The following is a 20,732-nucleotide window of genomic DNA, read 5'->3' as shown; positions in this document are numbered from 1 at the left end:
TAAATGGACAGAAATCCCCGCCCCTGGACCCCGAGGTCTGTCCTCATGCAAATGAGGACTCCAAGTTTTCACAGTTTGATTGGTCAGAATAGAGTCCTTCCTGCTGTTCAGAGCTACACAGCTCCAACTGGCTGGAGAAAGCCTGTGTCCTATTGGTTGAAACAGAATTCTAGGAACTCCCCTGTAAGGACTGGCTCAGACGGCAGAAGCACAGGGCAGGCAGGCGGTTCAGTGCAGGCTTCTCCCCGAAATGCAGTTTGCGTGCACGGCCCCAGTGTGCAAATGGCTGCTAGGCTCTGGTTTTAAAAAATGTGAGCCCAGTAGCCCTGGCCATGTAGCACAGTTGGTTAGCATATCATCCTGATATGCCAAGGTTGCAAGTTCAATCCCCAGTTAGGGCACATACAAGAATCAACCAATGAGTGCAGTAAATAAGTGGATCAACAAGTCAATATTTCTCTTTCTCTCTTCCTCTATCTCTAAAATCAATATATATATATATATATATTTTAAAGCTTTACAAAGTTTAAGCCCAGTTAGCAACCAGAAGCCCTTCTTAGTAGGTGTCTTCTCTCTTGGGGCCCACAAGGAATAAATGACCCTTTGCTTATTCTGAGGGGCCGATGACCAGCATACGGGACAAAGGGTGCCACGCAGAGGAGGAAGTGTTCTGGATGCCGCACAATCCTGGGCTCGAATCGGCACTCTGCTTCTAACCTGACCTTGGAGAAGTCCCTCCTGAGCCTCAGTTTCCCCATGGGCACCATGACCAGGTGGGCCAGCTGTCCTGAAGGAATTCAGATTTCAGAGGTTCCCTTCTGACCTCTCCCGCACGCTGTTCTGTAGAGTATGGGTTCTGGGTGCCTTTGTGGGAGGTGGGGCTGCATAGGGTGGCCCAGTCAGGGAGTCTGAGAAACACCACATTCCGAGCACCTCTTGCAGACGCACGACGCACCTCCGCATGTCCGCCGAGGGCCCTGAGAAGTCCTGCAGTCTGAGCCTCCTCCGTCCATCCGCTCGCTCAAGACTTGTTTTATCAACACGCCTATTCATGCTACTGTAACCTGTCGCGTGATACACAGCTAAGTCAGGACCCGCACCCCTCATTTCCTTACCTGTAAAGGACACGGCACTCTGGCCTTGGCAGGGGTGGGAGGAGTTAGATGGGATGTGCAATGGAAGGGGCCCCCTCGCTGAGGACTGACAGGTGTTAGCCCTGCCCCCGCATCTCTAGAGCAGGGGCATCTCCATCCCCAGCCCCAGATAGATGCCCGCCCACGCCCTTGCTCAGAAGCCCTGGCTGGGGAAGATGTTTGTAAGCCCTGAGCCCCTAAGCACACCGCTCCAGAGAGGCCAGGGGCTGGGAGGTTTTCTGGAGCCAACTGTGGGAGCTCCTGCCTCTCGGGGAGCCCAGCACGGCCTCCCTCTCCTCATCCCCGGTCCCGTGAGGAATACACGCCGGTGTTGCTTGTGTCCCGTTATGCTCCAGAGGTGGGAGCTTCAGCCGAGCTCCAGGGCAGCCCTAACTCCACACCTGATTTCCAAGCCCTCCGGCTGCCCCCAGCCTGGGTGGGCCCCAGAAGGAACCAGCCGACACCTTGAGTTCAGATTTGTAGCCTCTGGGCCCACGAGAAAGTAAATTTGTCGTTTAACCCGCCCAGTCTTGTGGAACTTTGCTAAGACAGTCCTAGCAAACTGAGACAGGATGGATCTCTGTGACCTGGGAGCCCCTGTTGCCCTGGCTCCACCCACCCTGACTCTGTCCTGCCCACTTGCTGGCGGTGGTCCTGGGCACACCCTTCTCCTCCGTCACCCCCTGGCTCCTCTCAGCCCCCGCAGTGCACATGACCTCCACCTCACTTGACCCTCACAGCCACCTTCTAGGGCTCATATTGTTATTATTAACCGCATTTTCCAGAGGGGGCAGCTGGGGCTCCGGGATGGTGAGACTGGAGGACCATCGGATGCACCCTGTCAGAATCTCCCGCTGCAAGGGCGTGAGCTGCCCATTGCAGAGGAATTTCTGTAGAGATGGGAGGGTAGGAAGTGGGGAGGGAGGATGGGACACAGTGAATTAGGGGCACCATGAATGGATGGGAGCTTTGGGCAACGAGGCCTGCTCTCTGTTGTTGCAAACAGCCGCCTGCCCGTCGTGTGGTGGGCGACTCTTGCCCTGCCCAGGTCTTGTACCCAATGAACTCAGAACCCTGTCCATTGCTGAAGCTCCAGAAACTGGACTCTGAGCTTTCTGGGGCTGTAACCATGGCTCTGGCACCCATGGGTGCTTAGCTAAGCCCAGACTTTTTATAGGCACCTAAAAGATCACCAGGAGAAGGAGCTTAAACCAAGGAGATATGCTCAGCCCTTGGGGGGGTCTTTCCAAATTGGAGTTGGCACAGTAAGGGGTGAGCACCCCACTGCTAGAGGCATGCAAGTAATTGCTGAGTACGTCCTGTCAGTGCTGCTGTAACTGGGGGAACATTTGGTCACTTCCAAGTTCTTTCTGTCACTGCAAGTCCATGAATATTTAAATCTGTCATGTATTTTTAATAGGCAATGCTTCTATGTTGCTCTAAAATCCAAAAGCACAAAACTAAACCCAATGAAGATGTCACCTTCCGTCCTCCACCCCACCCCCCAGATCTGCTTCCAGGAAGCCCCGAGTGATGCCAGGTTCTCCTGCAATTTTCCAGGCTAAGCATGCACCAGCACACACACTCTATTTTTAAATAAATGCACGATCATGTTATTTTTGTATTTATGTGCTGCCTCTTGCTTGTTTCCCTGACAATGGATTTGAGCAGCAGCCTGAAAGGAAGTTCCCTGCCAGATGTCCACATCTGTGATATGGGGGGAACCCACCTCACAAGGGTGTCAGGAGACAATATTTTCCTGGTAGCCCGTGGCTCGCCTTCTGGGTCCCTGAGAAAGGTCTTAGGTCAGGAGAGGTGCCAGAGTCCACCCGGATCCTGTAGCCACAGCAACTCCTCAGGCCACCAGGGGGCCCTGTGGAGCTGCTGAGTCCTGCTGGGGGCCATACCATGTCCAGAGGTGAGACCTCACAAGGAACCTTGGGAAGAGGGACGGAGTGCCTGGGCTGGGGCTCTGCATTTTGGATTGCCAGAAGACTGTCTCTTTGTCGACCCTCCCTGTCCAGGAGTCTGGGACAGGAAGCTGAGCCGACCTGTGCCCGCACTCACCTCTTCTGAAAAGAACAGAAGTTGCTAAGCAATCTCTGTTGTCGTTTGCATTCAGAGAAGACAGGGAGGGAGAGGGTGTCCTCCACAGTAGCTACGGTCCACCTGCCCTGCTGGCCCCATCCCTGCTGCACCTGGTCCGCAGCTGCCTTAGCAACGCTGCCTGGGGGACCTTGGCTCCCGGGGGGACCTCTTGGCCTCTTCTCTGTCCATTTGCCTGTCACCAAAGGCATCTTGTGACTCCTCCTCTCCTGCATATGTTTGTGCTGCTATCTCTGTCTGGACTGTCCCTGCCCTTCTCAACCCAGGCTGGCAAAGCCATCCCTTTCCGGCCGCCTGCAGGTCAGGCACCCGCCCTATTGGGAGCCCACTGGGCCAGCTCTGGTGCTGACTCCCCCATCCTGAGGCTGCAGACTTGATCTCCAAACCCAGAGCTGGGGCAGCTGGTGGGCCATGTGCCAGAGGCCCCAGGTGGTCTCAGGCTGTGTCCCCTTTTCCCTTAATCCCAGCTGGCAGGATAGAGCAGAACAGGACTGAGCCGGAATTCTGATGGGCAGGCGTAGAGAAGCCAGGAACCTGTTTGGCAGGCTCCTCCCAGGCCACTCAGCTCCCTGCTCTGGGAACCCGGAGGAACAGGGATCACAAACCCAGGGACCCTGACCAGCAAGCCAACTGGCTTCACCGTCCCAGAGCCGATGCCCACTGGGACCACAGGACTGTCCCAGCCACGTCAGCCATTCAGTTAACACACTGGAGGCCAGCCATTCCTGAGTCAACATCACCCACACAGCAGGTCTCGGTGACCCTCTTCTCCTCCCCAATCAGGCCAGACAGCTCCCTCTTTGGCTGCCCGCACCCGGAGGGATAAGGATGCAGACTTTTGTTGAGGTCTAGTGCACTCAGTTCTCACTATGACCTTGAGTTCTGCACTACTGGGCAGATGGAGAAGCAGAGCAGCAGGTGAAGCCACTTGTCCAGAGTCACACGTGAGCATTTAAGTCCAGGCAGACGGGCCCAGGTGCCTGCTCTTAACCATTGGGACACACGGCCTTTGGCCGTAGGGGGAGCTAGCTTGGGGCAGGGGACTTGTATTTTATAAAAACAAAATGCCTCTGCTTCCCACAAGTCCTGTGCTTCAAGTCCTCTTTCTAGGCAACAGTAGGCCTTTCCTTTTACTGTTTGAAAGCTATAGCTTTGCCCTGGCTGGTGTGGCTCAGTGGATTGAGTGCCAGCCTGCGAACCTAAAGGTCGCCAGTTAGATTCCCAGTTAGGGCCCACGCCTGGGTTCCCAGCCGGGTCCCCACTTGTGGGGCACGTCAGAGGCAACTGATCAATGTATCTCTCACACATTGATGTTTCTCTCCCTCTCTTTCTCCCTTCCTTCCCCTCTCTCTAAAAGTAAATAATTAAAATCTTCAAAAATAGCTGTAGATTTGTGTAAGAATAAGTTTTTGTTATGGAAAAAAATAAGAACACTGAGTGCCTCTGAATTTTCAGTGTTCCCATTCACAAACCACCAGGCGCCCCACCAAAGGCATCCAGGAGCAACGGGTTGGAGTTTCTGCCCGAGCCCAGGGTCTGGTGGGGCGGGGAGGCCCCGCACCGTTGAGCCAGACTCATGGGCCCAGGCCACGAGACACGGCCTCACATCTTCAGCAGAGCCCTGGGCCCAGCTAGGACAGGACCTGCCTAATTCTGGGCACCAGCCAGGCACCTGGCCCCAGTGACGTAGTCACCCACCTGCCTGGAGCACCGCCCTCAGTAATAACAGTAATTATAACTATTATTAGTGTCCCACTGTGATGATGGTAATACCCAGGGGAGGCCGCTGAGCATCAAGGTCAGATGAGACTGTGTCAGGCAGACCTGGTACACCTTGGCTGTGGGAACTTAGGCCAATGGCTTGACCTCCCTGCACCTCAACTTCCTCCTCTGCAAAGTGGGGTGAAGTTGCTGAGAGGTGCCAGTTCCTGTGGGCTGTCCGGTGGCAGCGATAGGACCTGGGCTAGCCCAGGGACAGAAAGAAGCTAGCCCGCTGGGGACAGAGCCTGAGCTGCAGCTACAGGAAGGGGGGCCCTGTGGCACTGCCAGGTGCTTTTAGGGTGAGCCCACAGCACCCCACCGAACCTGCAGTCCAGGGTTCCCAGAGCTGCACCGCCTGCCGGTGACCGGCCGATGAGGCTTTCAGGGCATCCACCCCCTGACGGCAGAATGTTTACAGGGACCAGGCTGTGGGCGGGCCCAGGAAACTGGTCTCACCATCCCAGCCTCAGGGGTGCCCACGTTTAAAGACAATTTGGGAGAAAAAACACCTCATCAATAACTTGTTAATTGGTGCAATTGACCCCTTGCACCTGAATGCAGGTTCTCCTGGCTCTCTCCGTTCAGTTCCATTCTGTAGGTTGCAGTTTCTGGCTAACCTGCTGAGGTTCCTGGAAACCCGTGCTCTCGTGGGTGTTGCCATTGGCACATCTGATAAACAGACCTGCCTCCTGCAGCTCCAGATGCTGATTAAAATGGGCAGGGCTGCAGGAGGACGCTACAGCTGGTCCTCAGGGACCTCCTTCTCCAGGTGGCACTGATTTTATTATTTTATTATTTTTATTTAAAGATTTGAGAGAGAGAGAGGGAGACATCGATTTATTGTTCCACTTATTCAACATTCATCGGTAGATTCTTGAATGTTCCCTGACCAGGGATCGAACCCTCAACCTTGGTGTATTGGGACGATACTCTGACCAACTGAGCTACCTGGCCAGAGACATGCACTGACTTTCAAAGCAATGTCTCTGGGTCACTCTGTCCAGGGAGTTGTGACCCATCCTCCTAACCACCCTGTTCTTCAGCCCACATTTTCCACTCCACCTAAAGGACAACATAAAGAGCTTGTTCCCAAGACACACTCGTATCTGTCACACCTGTGTGCCTTTGCCCACAGTGTTCCCTTTGTCTTGGACACTCTGTCCCTCTTCCTCACCTGGCTGCCTCCCACACCTGGACTTCTCCTTGCTCCATCTCCCTCCCAACCCGGCAGGCTCCCCCAGGCCCCCAATTCCCTGCTCATGGCACCCTTGCACTGTGCTGGCCCACCTGCCTACCTGCCCCCCCATTTACAGCCTGGGATCCCGGAGTCCCCAGAGCCCAGCCAGAGCTAGGTCCTGGAGAGGCAGCACTGGGCTGTTGAAAGACTCGGGGCTTGGGGCCAGGCAGACTTGGGCAAATGGCTGACCCTGTCGGAGCCTCAGTTTTCTCATTTGTTAAATCGGGATTCCGGCCACGTTAGGGATGGGATGAGGACCACGGACCACATGTACAGAGTGTTGGGCACATGGTGGACCCTCAGCCTTCACTGGCTGAATGTATGAGCCCCGGTCCTCATCCTCAAGTTCACGGTCTGGCTAGGAGTGGAGGAGGGACAGAAAGAAGCGTGTAGAGGAGACCAATGCGCTATTGGAACCCCCAGGAGGGGGCATTGACTCTGCCGGGTGGAGGGGGCGGGGCTGGGAAGGCTTCTTGGTAGAGGTGTGTATGCTGAGCTCAGAAGGGGGCTTCTCACCGCCACAGATCACAGAGCCTCCTGGTTCCCAGAGCGAGCTGTCCCGCAGCCCCACCAGTGATGGCCAGTGGGTGTGCATGCCTGTGTCTGGTTTCTCGGGGTGCGGAGCAGCCTCAGGCCCTTTCAGGCTGGCTCTGAGCACCACAACTCCTAAAGTGTGAGTCCAGGGAGGTCCTTCTCCATCAGCTCGAGGTGGGGAAAATGAGCCCCGGCTTGGAGAATCTGGGTGAGTTTTGGAAGTGGGCCTTTGAGGTTACGAGAGCCATGCTTGGCGGGGGAGGAGGGCTCCCCGGAGCTGCTGCTGCTGTGGTCTGAGGACCGCAGAGTGTCCCCAGCTGCTGGCCGCTGACACTGTGCCCCGAATTCTACCGTCACCAACCCCCCCCTGCCCTTCTTCAGACAGGGGCTTCTATTAACACGGAAATGTTTTGTCTGGGAAAGGGAACACTTTGCTGTATTACCAATGGGAAGGAAGAAGAAAAGTCACTTTTATTGGGCACCTACTGTGTGCGATGGGCACCCCTCACACCGCCTTCGAATCCCCAGGCAGCCTGGCCAGGTGGCTGAGTTACCCAGCCCTGTAAGTGAGAGGATGGACATCTGGAAGGACAGGGGGTTGCCAAGGGCTCGCAGAGCCTGAACTGGAGCCCAGAGCTGACTCTCCTTGCTCCGCTCACCCAGGGCTCCTCAGCCTCCCCCTCTGTGCGTGTGACGCAGACAATGCCAGGGTCTTGGGAACCCCAGCCCTGGGTTCGGTGCAGCCCTGCCTCCAGCCAGCTGTGTGGCCCCAACAACCACTTCCCGGCTTGGAGTTCTCCCCATCTGGGGATGCGGTAGTGGGAGCACTTACCCCACACCCCACAGGGACAGAGGCAGGTGGCAAACGTGGTGACATGGGGTCTCGGCTGGGGCTCAAGTGACAAGTGTGTGTTCTTATCAGCTCAGGGAGGGTTAGGCATCTGCAGCCCCGGGACAGTCCTGCAGAGGAGGCACCAGGAGGCACCGGGAGGGCCGGGTTCCCCACCCACTCACAACAGCTGGGGCTGCCCTGACCCACACAGAAGCCCCAGCCTCCCCCAACCCCCCCCCAGGAATAGGCATTCCAGCTGCCCTGAGATCAAAGAAGGTCCCAGCCACGTGAAGAACAGCTTTGGGGTGAGGCTGTGGGGGCAATTCCCTTCCCTGTGGGAAGAGCAGAGGACAGCCATTTGCAGTGAACTGTGGACAAGTGGCCAAGGGGACAGGGCACACGGTGGTCTTAACGTAATGATTCATGAATGAGTAGCCATCTTTGGGCCCCCAGACAAGCTATCTCAGCCCCTGATCTCGGTGGGTGCCACATACAGGGCAGGGTAAGTATTGGGCATAGGATGGGCACTCAGCCCAGGGAGACCCTGCCGTACCTCTGAGGGACAGGCATATCACCTTAGCTTGCTCACCTCCAGGAACAGAGGGCTCACTACCTGGAATCTGAAACAGCAGACACTGGCCGTGTTTTCAGAGTTCACAGTCTGGAGGGGGAAGTACGTGGGACCTAGAGGGTGACCTCACAGGGCTGACTCCTCGTGCTCCTGTAAAGGCTGTTCCCAGCGGAAGAAGGGCGGGGCTATCCCGTAGGCGGGTCCTGGAGACCTGTCCTCTGCAGGGAAAGGAGTCTGTGTTCAGGTGGCTGCCAGGGGCAAACTCCTAGACCCCACCCAGCCTCCCTGGGGGCAGCCAGGAGACCAAGCCTGCCCCCTAAGGCTACTGCTCCCCAGCTCCCCTTCCTTCCACGGCCCCCCAGGGGAGAGGGGCCTCCTGGGACTCCACCCCCCTCCAGGGGTGACCATCTAATGGCATGTTTCAGGGAAAGCTGTGAGAGGCTGACCCCTCTCCCCAACCCACCTGGGTGGGGGAAGGGGCTACCCTCAGGAGGCACCTGAGCACCACACCCCCATCTAAGACTGAGGCTACAGGAGCTCCATACAGAAGCCCAGGTCAGTGCAGGGTCCTCCCTGACCCTCCACAGCCTGCCTGGGGCCTCCTCCTCAGGGAACAGCCAGCCATTCCTGTTGGGCAGGTCCCAGGGGCTGGGCACTGGGTCTCCAGGGCTCTTTTCTCCTCTATCCCAAAGCTGCTGACAGACCTGCCTCTCCGAGGAGCTGAGGGACGGTTTTTCTCTTTCGCTGTGACCTCCAAAGAGAAAGCCCATCACCAGCTGGCCCGGCGCTGGGCAGCCTCCAGAAGGACGCATGGAGGCCCCTGAGCCCTATTTGACAGCCCTGCATTACAGGAAAGGACCGGAGCGTCTTTTCCCTCCAGGCATACCAGGCGGGACATGCCAGCTGCCCCTCCCTGAAGCCAGAGGAAGGCTGATCCTCATCCCGGCCCAACTAGGTTGGACTTGGGGGCTGGGGAACAAGAACACATCTGTCCTTCCACTCAGGAACCCCACTTCTGGGAACCTCTGCCAAAGGAACAGTCCAGCGGGAAAACCAACCTGTGCACAAACATGCCCCTCGGGAGCTGTTTCTAACCGGACAGTCCTGGAAACAACCTGTTTCCAGCCGCCTCCCACGGGTGCTGGTTAAATATCACAGGGGTGTGAAATAGGAGGAACAAAGAGGTAGGGGTGTGGAGGTCCTCCATCCGTCACCTGTGACCCCTGAAGCCCCCACCCCTCTCACCCTGGTGCAGGTGAAACAGATGGGCCCCGGGATTCACCCAGAGGTGGTGGGTCAGAGTCTCCAAGGAGGAACCTGGCTAACTGTGTCCCACCAGATTCGTCACCAGGCAGGTATGAGGACCCCTGCTCTCCACAAAGACTGCAGCTCAGCGACGCGTTTATTTAAACCTTGTATGCCTGCCTGGGCAGATCACGGTGGGTAGTCAAGCCCCAGGCACAAAGCGTTTAAGTGAAGGTTTATCTTTGTCTCAAACGGGCCCTTTCCGCTGTTCCTGTGCCTCGAGCTTGGAAAGGCCAGCGTGACCGTCTTTCTCAGGCCCCTTGGAGGCGCGACCACCCTCCAGAGAGCACAGCCTCGTTAACCACCCGGCAATCCCACCCCCTGCTTCACGCCCCAGCTTGTGTTATCCCTAGGTAGACATCTCATTGGGAAAGGTGGAGGCCCAAACCCGGGGGAGCAACTCCCCGTGGACACAGGTTGTTCTGGGGAGTAGGGGAGGGAGGAACGAACGGGGAGCCATTTCCTTTCCTTTCCAGCGCGGGAGTGTCATTTGATTTATTTTTCAGCCTGTGTGCCTGCGTGGAAGAAAACGTACACTGCCATTCTCAGGAGCATCTGAGACCTTGCTTCCTGGCAGTGCCGTCTGTTTGTCTCAGATGGGCTCGTAAAAGCCTGCTACAGGTTCCACCGCTTCCTGCAAGGACAGTGAGGTCACGGACAGGCTGGGTTGGTGCGGTGCGGGCTCTGTGAGCTGCTGTCCCCCTTTGCAGGCCTGGGCCTCCCCCTCCCCGCCTCCCCCGTCCTGTAACCGCCAGGGGAGTTTTCTGCTGCATGTTCCTCCTGGGCCTCAGCGGACATCCAAGGCCTGGGCGCTGCGGGAAGGCTTGCACGCCTTTCTGTAGGGTCTTCCCTGCACTCCCCCTGCAGAGGGCCCTTGGACAGGAGGACTCTCCGCCCTGAAATGCAGTGGGGCTGCCCCTCCCTGGCTCTTGCACGAGTCTGGCACCTGACTTCGCAGTGGGCTGCACCTGCAATGGGAGGAGCCATTATGAACCCCCAAATAGAAGATGAACCTCGATTTCTGTCGATCAAATAGGCATAAGAATTGCTGCTCCTCCTCACAGGCCTGAACTGGAAATGGCTGAGAATGTGCGGGCCAGCCCAGCAGGCGGCCCTGGGGCCTGGGGTGCCACTGAGGAGGGTGGGGGTGCTTCCATCAGTGGCATTCCTGCTCCTCCTCCTCGCTTACAGGCCAGCTTTTGTTGTTATTTACACAAATTATGTTTGTATTGTAAACGAAATAATGCATGCACTTAAGTAAAAAAAGATCAAATAACACTAAAATGTTGGGAAGGAAAGGAAATGGCTCCTTTTCTTCCTCCCTCCCCCACTCCCCAGAGCAACTGGTTTCCACGGTGAATTGCTCCTTCTGGTTTGGGCCTCCACGCTTCCTAGTAGGATGTCTACATCGCTATTTCTAGATTTTTCAATTCTGGGTATTTCTCTTGCTTTTCTGTTGCGACAGATGAGGTTTCAGCTCTCTTAAACCCGCCTACTCTGGACCCTGCCCACCGCCAGTGTCCATTAGAGGACCTGATGCCGTCCTCAGTTAACCGGCTGATGGAAACGCTCTGCCGAAAGTCACCGAATGGTCAATGACACAGAGGCTTCCTTTCCTTGTAGAGTTTTGTTTGTGCCCTGGGGGTGATGCTTTTTGTTTAAACTTGCAAGGTATTTAGCTATATGTGTCTTCTTAATTTTTCCATCTGATCTACTGGAAACCTGGTGAGAATATTGTCGGATGCTCAGGCACTTGGTTATCTGATCCTTTTCTGGCCGTCCAGGCCAAGCCCTGCCGCCAGGGCTCTGACAGCTTCCTGCACAGACCCAGAGCCCTGGGGTCTGTCGCTGTGCACCTTGAAGGGCCCTCCCTTCTGGGTCTGCTCTCAGCTCCTAGGAGAAAGTGCTCCGCTCTAGAAGGTGCACAGCCGTTCATTTCTTTTTTAAAAAATATTTTTTTAAATTTATTTTTAGACAGGGGAAGGGAAGGAGAAAGAGGGAGAGAAACATCAATATGTGGTTGCCTCTTGCACACCCCCCACTGGAGACTTGGTCTGCAACCCAGGCATGTGCCCTGACTGGGAATTGAACCAACAACCCTTTGGTTTGCAGGCCAGCGCTCAATCCACAGAGCTACACCAGCCAGGGCCCACAGCAGTTCATTTCTGTTGTGACCTTGCATTTCTGAAAATGTTTACATTCCAGTCTCATCCTTGCCTGTTTTTCTCCATGGGGAGGAAATCTTTTTCCCTCAGATTTTAAGGCAACTGGTGGCTCGGTCATCTATCTTCCTCTATTTCTAGTGGGAAGTCCAATGCCAGTCTTCAAATACATATATTAGTCTAAAAATACATGCCCTAGCCAGGTAGCTCAGTATGCCCAGGTTGCAGGTTCAATCCCCAGTCAGGGCACAAACAAGAATTGACCAATGAATGCATAAGTAAGTGGAACAATAAATTGATATTTCTATCTCTCTGTCTCCCCCACTTCTCCTCTCTCTAAAATCAATACATTACAAACATAATAAAAATAACAATATACGCACACAGTTTCAACAATCAAATAAAATGATAAGGCTTAGTAAAACAAACAGAAAAACCAGTCTCCTGCCTGCTGTCTCCCACCCTGGACCTCTGCTTCCCAGAGGCAACCACTTCCCATTCTCCTACCTTATCTTCTGTCTCCAGCCCACACCCAACTCTCACCGCTGCCTTTCCTCCTTGGAGACCAGGAGGGGCAGTCCACTGACACCCCTCCCCATGCCTCCCAGGATGGCTATGTCACAATTTTTGGTTCAATCAATACTGTTTACATATTCTGCTGTATAAATATTTCAGCCAACTGAGCCTCCATATGTCCTGTGACATCTGGGTTTCCCTGGGGTTAATAGTGGCCTCTTTGTTTGACTTGCTTGAGGTAAGCGCTCATTCACCACCCAGCACTCGGACTGAGCATTTCCGTCAGAAAGCGGAGGGCTTTGCTCCACGTCCCACAGCTCGGGGAGGGCTGCCCAGGGTGGCCATGGTGCTCCAGTTCCTGGTGCTTTGTGTGTGGCCTCTCCGTCTCTCTCTGTCTCTCTGGATATTTTTGGAATCTGCTCAGCTCTGGTGATCTGGTGGGCCTAGTGTTGCTGGTGGGAGTGGGGCTCTTGTGGCATCGTGAGAAAAAGCATTTTCAGGACCCACAAAAGAGGATGAGGTCTGGTGGTGAGATTTACTCGCTAAGTAAAGTCAAAAGGGTGCCCCTCCAGTGTCCCATTTCTGTCCGTCCCATCATGGAAAATCAGGGCTGGAAATAGAGTCCATGCCCAGAAATCCTGTGCCCGGTTCACGCTCCGTCTTTGGGAGCCCACGACACCTGCTGCGGGCCCAGTGGATGCCAGACCCAGGTGGTCGCGTGTTCCCAGGTGACGGAGCGCAAATGCACGAGGTGAGTGCAGGTCACCAAGAGAAGGAGGGAAAAAGAGAGAGGGAGAGAGAGAGAGAGGGAGGGAGAGAGAGAGGGAGAGGCTTTTTGAATTCTTTGTTCCCCTGGGATTATAACCAGGAACTTCTTCAAAATAACCAATCAACTTCCCAAGCTTTCAAGGGCCTTAGATGGGCCCACCCCCTAATTAGACTGACAGGGCTCTATGGTCAGGCACCGCCCCCTCGGCCCCCCAACAATCCGGTGCTGGGAGAGGGGAAGGGATGAGTGATAATCCCCTCGGTGGAGCAGAGCTGGGGTCCCCTGGGGTGTGAAGCCGGAGCTTCCTGGTGGAGCCAGCAGGCTTATGCTCCCCAGTTTATTGAGCACTGTGTCTCCTTCCCTTTGCTCTCTTTCTCATTAATAACTAGTTAATTACCTGTGGTAACATGCTATGGTCTTTTTTTCTTCACTTCTATACTTTTGAAGGGGGGCTCAGATGTGGGACAAATTTTAGTTTCAGGTAATAGCTAGTAAGCTTAGTAATCAGTGTATGTAAAAGGCTGTTTTTCGGGAACTGAAGGTAGGACCCACCCTGACTCCAGGAGACCACAAGCAGTTCCACCTGTGTGCCCTGGGAGGCCTGCACGCAGTGAAGATGGTATCTGAGCCACTGGGCTCCACTGGGAGATGCCCACCGCCCAGGACACAGAAGAAGACCACAGCCCAGGGCGAGAATGCTGCAGATTTTTAAATCCAATTAACTTTTCCCTGAATTCCAATCCCCTTACCTACACCTTTCTTCTTATAATGAAACTTAAGACAGTCGGTTAGGGTACAAACCCGCTGTCTTCTCAGATCGAGGGCCGTCTGAATGAGGTGCCCATAAAGATTCAACCCCGCTCTCTGCGTGCTGGGTCTGGCAGGGGACAGGCAGCCCGAACGCTGGCTTTTCCGGTTTCACTTTGTGTTGTTGCTGGAAGAGAATTTTCATTATAAGACTTTATTTTGGCCAAACAGATGACATATGCTGGGGAGCAAGATCTCAAATGCTGTTTCTCTGACGTGTTTAAAATTAAGGAGGGGCTGTAGCTGGAGGTGGGAGAATGCCAGGCAGGGGTCGGGGTACAGGAGTGAGAACCAGATTCTGTGCTCCTGTGAGCGATGCTTCTGGCCTCTCCCAGGTGTCAACCCAGATGCACAAGAACAGCGGGCTGGGCCAGCTGGAGACCTTTCCCGAAAGAAGTCAGGTGCCTGGGGCCTGACCGCCTGCCCGACCTGCCCCCTGCGGGGTTTCTGATCAGATCACCCTGGGAGGTTACTTTTCACGGAGCCACCGCCTTTTTTGTCCAGTGTCCATCAGTCCCAGACAATTTTTTTGTGCTACATCTTTAATACTTTTCTTCCCTTCATTGTATCCCATTAGATACAGGGGAAAAAGAGGGTTGTTGCGTGAATACCATGGTGAATTCCAGAATCCCTAGCCCCCTTTGCTATCCTAAGCTGCACAGTTGAGGGTTATGCAGGGGCTTTGGGTAACCTTACAGAAGGTTCTCTACATCCAGACACGTGGGGAGGGGCGTGCCCCTGAGAAATGGGGGTGGCTCCCAGGCTGACACCTCATCCAACCCAGTGCTTCTCAGCACTGCCCGCAAAACTTACCTTCTGCAGATATTCTGATTACATTGGTTGGGGGAGCAGGGGCTGAGCACCTGCATTTTACCAGCTTTCGGTAATTCTCCCAGGTGCCCAGGGCTGAGAACCACGGGGCTGACCTTGTGCAGAGAGCCTGACCGGCTGTCTCCGAGGACCCCAACCAGCTCACAGAGACTCAGGGCGCGCAGAGTGCTGAAGTGGGGGATTTTTCACCGCAGACGCAGGTGTCCTGGTGTGGGATTATAGCTGGGTTCAGCCACTTCTTTTTTTTTTAAAGATTTTATTTTTTTATTTTTAGAGAGAGGGGTAGAGAGAGAGAGAAAGAGAGGGACAGGAACATCAATGGGAGAGAGAAACATGATTGGTTGCCTCTTGTACGTGCCCTGACTGGGGACAGACCGGACCAATTCCACAACCCAGGCACGTGCCCTGACTGGGAATCGAACCAGCAACCTTTCACATTGCAGAACAATACCCAACCCACTGAGCCCCACTGGTCAGGACCTGAGCCTGTTCTGGAGAGAAGGCTCGGCTCGGCAGTTAGGTAGTCAGGGTCCCAGGGACTCGTTCCACTGTGCTCTGGGACGTCCCAGGCCTCAGCGTCCCTGCTCCAGTAGGGCAGAGCACGGGCTCAGACAGACAGGTGCTCAGGGTGGGGCGAGACTCGCCCAGGGCCACCCTGCTGGCAGGTGTCAGACCAGACACACAGACTCTAAGCCCAGGGCCTTTCTACTTAGCCCAGCCGCCTCCTTCATCATTCATTCATTCATTCATTCATTCAACAAACACTCGCAGAATCCCCAGGCTCTGTGCCTGGAGGGCACCAGGGAGAGTGGTGAACCAAACGGGGCCTAAAGCACTGGTGGTTTCAGCTTTGCGCAGTGGCAGTATCATAGCCAATGAGGTTTATTCGAGGTGCGATTATTGCTAAGAGACTGGTGGTTTCAGTTGCTCAGGTCACAACTTCTCTCTGCCCAGCTGTGGGCTCATCCGGGCGCTGGGGGGACAGCATCACTTCAGCCCAGCCTCACCCGGAGCAGGGCTCGGGAGAAAGAATGCTGCAGCAGACAGCAGACAGGGAGGGCAAGCAGGAGGGGCTGAGGGAGCTGGGCTGCAGGGGCAGGAGCACATTAACAATTAAGGTCTCCACCGACTTTCGTTCCACCCTACATGAAATATTCAGGCAGCCGAGGAGAGATCGGTCTCGGATCTCTGCCTTGCTGGTTGGAGACCACAGGTGTGGCCCACAGGTGTCCGAGGCAGGTGGTGCAGCTGCAGACTCCTGTAGAACACCCCTGGGCCCAGCCCCAAGGGTCCCAGGGAAGAGCGAGGCTTTGCCCTCAAGGAGCACAGCTGGGGGAGGTGGAGGCAAAGTGCCCGTCACACGCTGGACTGCCCTGTCCGCCTGGGCATCACCCCTCCTGGCTCAGTGATGCCAGCAGTCGAAACACGCAGCCAGGCTCCAAGGTCTCTTGTCTGGGACCTGGAACTTGTCACCTGCAGTTAAACTCTGTAACTATTCTACGAGTAGCACAAATCACGTTGCATTGCATTTGTGCGTGTGTGAAAGCATCAAAACGATAAATATAAACATTGCAAATAAGTCAAGTGGGCAAGCCTGCTACACCATTTCTTCTTGTCCACTGGGCACCTCATGTATGAAATTTGGCCTGGGCTTCTCTTGTGCCCTGAGAGCCTCGAGGGAGACAAAGTGGGTTGTGGAAACTGCGCGTAGCGTCACCCACCAGAGTGACAACAGCCGGCCGTTGGCAGGATGGGCAGGGAACCCTACACCCCGCTCGCGGGAGTGCGAGGTAGCGCCGCCTCTTGGGCACGCCGCTGGGCACCGCCCGAGCACCCTGACGCCGTGGGCGCTACTCAGCGGAAACCGGAACCCGGTTTGGGCCCATTGCATCCGGACCCGTGTCCATGAATGTCCACGGCTGCGCTGCAGGTTATAGCAAAAATAAAATACATACAATAAAATAAAATAGCAAGAAACCTCTTTCGCCAGGAGAAGAGAAAAATAAAGGTCGCATATTTGCACAATGCGTATTAGGAGAGCAGGGCTTCTCTGCTGGGGGGATTTGACTCCAAGGGTCCTTTGGCGAGGTCTGGAGATATTTTTGCCTTTCACAAAATGGGGGGTGGGGGTGCTGGTGAACATTGCAGGGTGCCCAGGACAGCCCCCCATGCCCCCACAGCACAGACTAATTCCGACCCAAATGTCCACCGTGCCGAGGCTGAGAGGCCTTGGGGTCCAGCTGTGCGTGAATGAGCTGCAGCCGCACGCGTCTGCAGGGCAAGTGAAGGGCGGCCGCAGAGCACGTGGAGTGTGAGAGCAGCTGATGGCGTCCAGACGCCTGCAAACTCAGCAGTATGTTATAAGGGGGGATTGAGCACCCTGAAAGCACAGGAACAACCAACATGCCATTGAGAATCGGGTCACCGAGGGTTGGGGGTGGGCTGGGCCATGTGACCAGTGGCGGGCTCCCAGGCCCTGGCTGTACCACAGTTAGTTGTAATATGAAATAGGTCGTAACAAGAATAATGTTTTTAAGTGCACTGAGGTGAGAGCTGGTCCTGTGAAGAGATCCGCTGACTCAGTTTCCCCGGGGGCTGAGCCTCCTCCCGACCTTGCTTCTAAGGGCAATGGTGTGGGGGGATGTCAAAGGCCCCAGCTGGAAAGAGGGGGGCAAAGAGAGGAGATAATAGTGATGTGCCCCTCACATTGGTCCCTATGGGGACGGCTCTCCCTGGCCTCCGGCCAGGCTGGCTTTGCAGCCTCCTGGCTGTTGAGTGGCCTCAGCTGACCCTCTGACCCGTCCCTCCCCTCACACCTCTTGTCCTGTGCTCCCTATTGAACAAGTCTGGCCAGGTCTGTCTTCTGCTCTGTGCTCTTCTGGGGCTCCCACTGACCTCAGGCTAAGCGGAGGCTTTTGCCTGCGGCACCCGTGGTTCTGGGCAACTGTCCTGTGCGTTGCTGATCTGGGGCCCCCAGAACAGGGCCTGGCACATGGGGTAGCGGTGGGAGTGTAGGAGCCCACCCTGCCCCCAGACCTCCCACTTCTGCCCCCCAGGGGGCGACATCCAGGCAAACTCTGTTGCTGGTGGCCTTGGGGTCAGTGGGAGTTGGGACACTTGATCACTAAACTATGCTCTTGGGGTTCCCTGCTGCTCCATCCCAAAAGGAAGTGGGTGGCAGCCCCGGGCCATACCAGGCACCCTTTGCAGCCCATTTTGCCACAAGCACTGGGTTTCTGGGACAGCCCCTTGTTGCGCATACCCTAGAGTTTGCCTCTGGAGCATGGGGGCAAATGTTCATGAAGGAACAGAGTCCTGGTCCAGAAGACAGGGAGAGCAGGGGAGGAGGTGTGGCTCCACTCTTTGGAGCCGCGCAAGAGCTCTGCTGGGCGCTCCACACTAGCACTGTGGGGAGGGCTTAGGTGAGGATGTCCTGGCTCAGAGAGGGCTAGGCATTGGCCTGAGTTCGCCCAGCACATAGGGACTAAGGAGCTGGGAGACCAAGCCGAGGGCTTTCGGTGATCCGCCAGCAGGAACAGCTGGGAAGCTCTGACCCTGGCCAGAGGCTCGGGGCCTCTCCCTGTGTTGGTTGAAACACGGAAGTCCTGAAGGAGGAGGAAACTGGGGGCCCGGCACAGGGCAGGCCCCAAGCGCGCTAGAACCAGAGCCACAGCGGAAGGCCCAGTTCTCTCCTTTGACAAGGAGCGATCGGGGTGCAGGAGGCAGTGATCTGTGGGTGTAGGAACACTCTTGAGCTCAGAGGGCCCGAGTTTGAATCTAAGCCCATTCGCTTGTTGGCTGTGTGCTTTGGACAAGTGACTGAACCTGTGTGAGCCTCAAGATGGGGAGCTGCTGCCTCAGAGGGCTGCAGCGAGGACTCAGCGAGACAACCTCAGTGAAGCCCTGGCATGGGTGGGTACAAACCGTACAAGTGCTCAGTTGGCACTGTCCTTGAACTACAGGCACTTTCCCCTGAGCCCTGATTGCTATCTCTTTTAAAACAATTTTAAATTTTTATTTATTTTTAGAGAGAGGGGAAAGGAAAGAGAAACAGGGAGAGAAACATCAATGTGAGTGAGAAACACCAATCAGTTGCTTCTCTTATGTGCCCCGACCGGGGACCAAATCCACAACCCAGGCGTGTGCACTGACCAGGAATCAAATCGGTGAGCTTTTGCTTTGCAGCATGATGCCCAACCCACGGAGCCCCGCCGGAGCCCTTACACATCCACAGGCCTCTGAACACCGCCCGTAAGTTCTCACTTGGTGATTTGAGCTTGGTACAGACAGACACCCAAGCCTACAGGAATCCACACTCAGCCCTAGAAGGCTGATGACCCGTCCACCACTCGAGGGCTGGGTTAGGATCCCTGGCACACGCCAAGTGCGGGTAAGGGGAAGGAGGTGGTGGTGACTGTTGTCGTTGTTGACCAGCAGGGCCCCGGGCAGAGGGCCACCCTTCCTCCCCTGGCTCCCAGAGCCCTGTGCCTCCCAGCGCTACCCTCGCATCCCCCAGCAACAAGACCCTGCAGTGCCTGCACACTGGTCCCTGCTGCTCCCCTCTGGGCCTTGGCTGGTGCCCTTCCCTCCCAACAGTCTGACAACTCCTGCTTTTTCTTCAAGGTTCGACTCCAGTGTCTATTGGGAACCGTCCTGCCTGGTTTCAGAGACTGTAACCCCCCATGGCTAAGGCTGAGTGACAGACCTTGGGACCCTAAGTCACTAAGGAGACAAAGCTTATCTCCCTGGAAGGGGGCGCTGCCTCTGCCCACTTGACTTCACCCTGCCTGGCCCCCAGTGCATGACCGGTTAGCCAATGACGGGTAAGATTCCTCGAGGGAGGGACGACCTAAGACGGGCATGGTCACGAGGGAGCCCTCAGGGAAGGACTTGGGAGGCTATGGAGAAAGGGGGTGATGGACCCTCACCCCTTGGCTTTGACTTGGCCTGAGTCCTTATTCAGTCTATAAGAAGTCTCCTAATCTCTTGGCTGCCTTATTTCCCCTGCCTGATTTAAGCCTGAAACAATGCTGGAGGTGGGTGCGGCCCTGTGCTGGAAAGAGTGGGTTCCCCGGGGCAATCAGGCCTGAGAGAGAATGCATAAAATCCTGTGAAACCTGCTTTGCTAATACCCTCAATTTAAACGATAAGGGTCCAAGCATGAAATGAGTTTGTTTCCCCAAAGGTTTATGGTCCTTTAGCTATCTGACCCTGACTCAAAATAAGCCCTCAGAGTTCTTTGAATGTTGTCTATTTGATTATTACTGCCTGACAATGATTGATGAGCTTTCCATATACATGCCCTGTATTCCTATGCAAATTAAGCCAATAAAAGCCTGTCAAGGTAAGGGTCAGGGGGCTCTCCTCTTGCGAGTGGCCATGCCATCCCTTTTCCTCCACAGGACTGGGTAGTCCGTGTGAACTTGTCTCATCTCAGCCACAACGACTCGGACACTGCTTGCCGGTGACTGTGTCCAGTGTCACCTCCCCCAGGAAGCTGCTCGGTGTCTCAGGATGCTCTCGGACTGAAGCCTCCTGCGCATCTCCTTCGCAGTACAATTTACAATGGATATAAGATGGCACACACACATGCCTTTGTGCATAGAGACTTCTATGATGCTTTCTAATTTTACTTATTTACAATTTTTATTTATTGCTTTTAGAAAGAGAGGAAGGGAGGGGGGACATCGATTTGTTGTTCCACTTATTGATGCACTCATTGGTCGTTTCTTCAATGTGTCCTGACCAGGGATCAAACCCACAACTTTGGTGTATCTGGATGCTCTAACTAATGGAGCCACCGGGCCAGGGCTAATGTTTTTGTGTTCAGTAAACTAACAAATGAAAGTGACCTTGAGCAATGAAAGGGACCTTCTGGGGCTGTCTCCTCCCCTTCTAAATGAGGGCCTCACACTTGATTGGTCATGCCCTAGAGGGATGCACATTCACTCAGCAAACAGCAGACAGGTGCCTGCCTGCACTGCGGTCTGGGCTCAGTCCCCAGCCGGGCAGGACACTACAGAGCCCCTCCCCACCCCCACCCCACCTGGACAGTTACCTCCACTGTGTGCTTTTCTCATTTCCCCAGTGCACAGACCCTGCGTTTTGCAGTATTTTATCAACTCTGCACCAGCTTTCCCCCCTGCTGGCTCTCACATCTGTGAGGCT

The 20,732-nt window shown here is 55.2% G+C and overlaps 1 pseudogene; it reads left to right on the top strand.

Annotated features, from left to right (window-relative positions):
* The first annotated feature begins 15,410 nt into the window (after window positions 1–15,410).
* Window positions 15,411–15,525, top strand: LOC139441085 (U4 spliceosomal RNA; annotated as a pseudogene).
* Window positions 15,526–20,732: the final 5,207 nt, after the last annotated feature.

This window comes from Desmodus rotundus, chromosome 7 (genome assembly GCF_022682495.2).
Source record: "Desmodus rotundus isolate HL8 chromosome 7, HLdesRot8A.1, whole genome shotgun sequence".
Lineage (NCBI taxonomy): Eukaryota > Metazoa > Chordata > Mammalia > Chiroptera > Phyllostomidae > Desmodus > Desmodus rotundus.
This window is presented reverse-complemented; position numbering and strand designations above follow the sequence as displayed.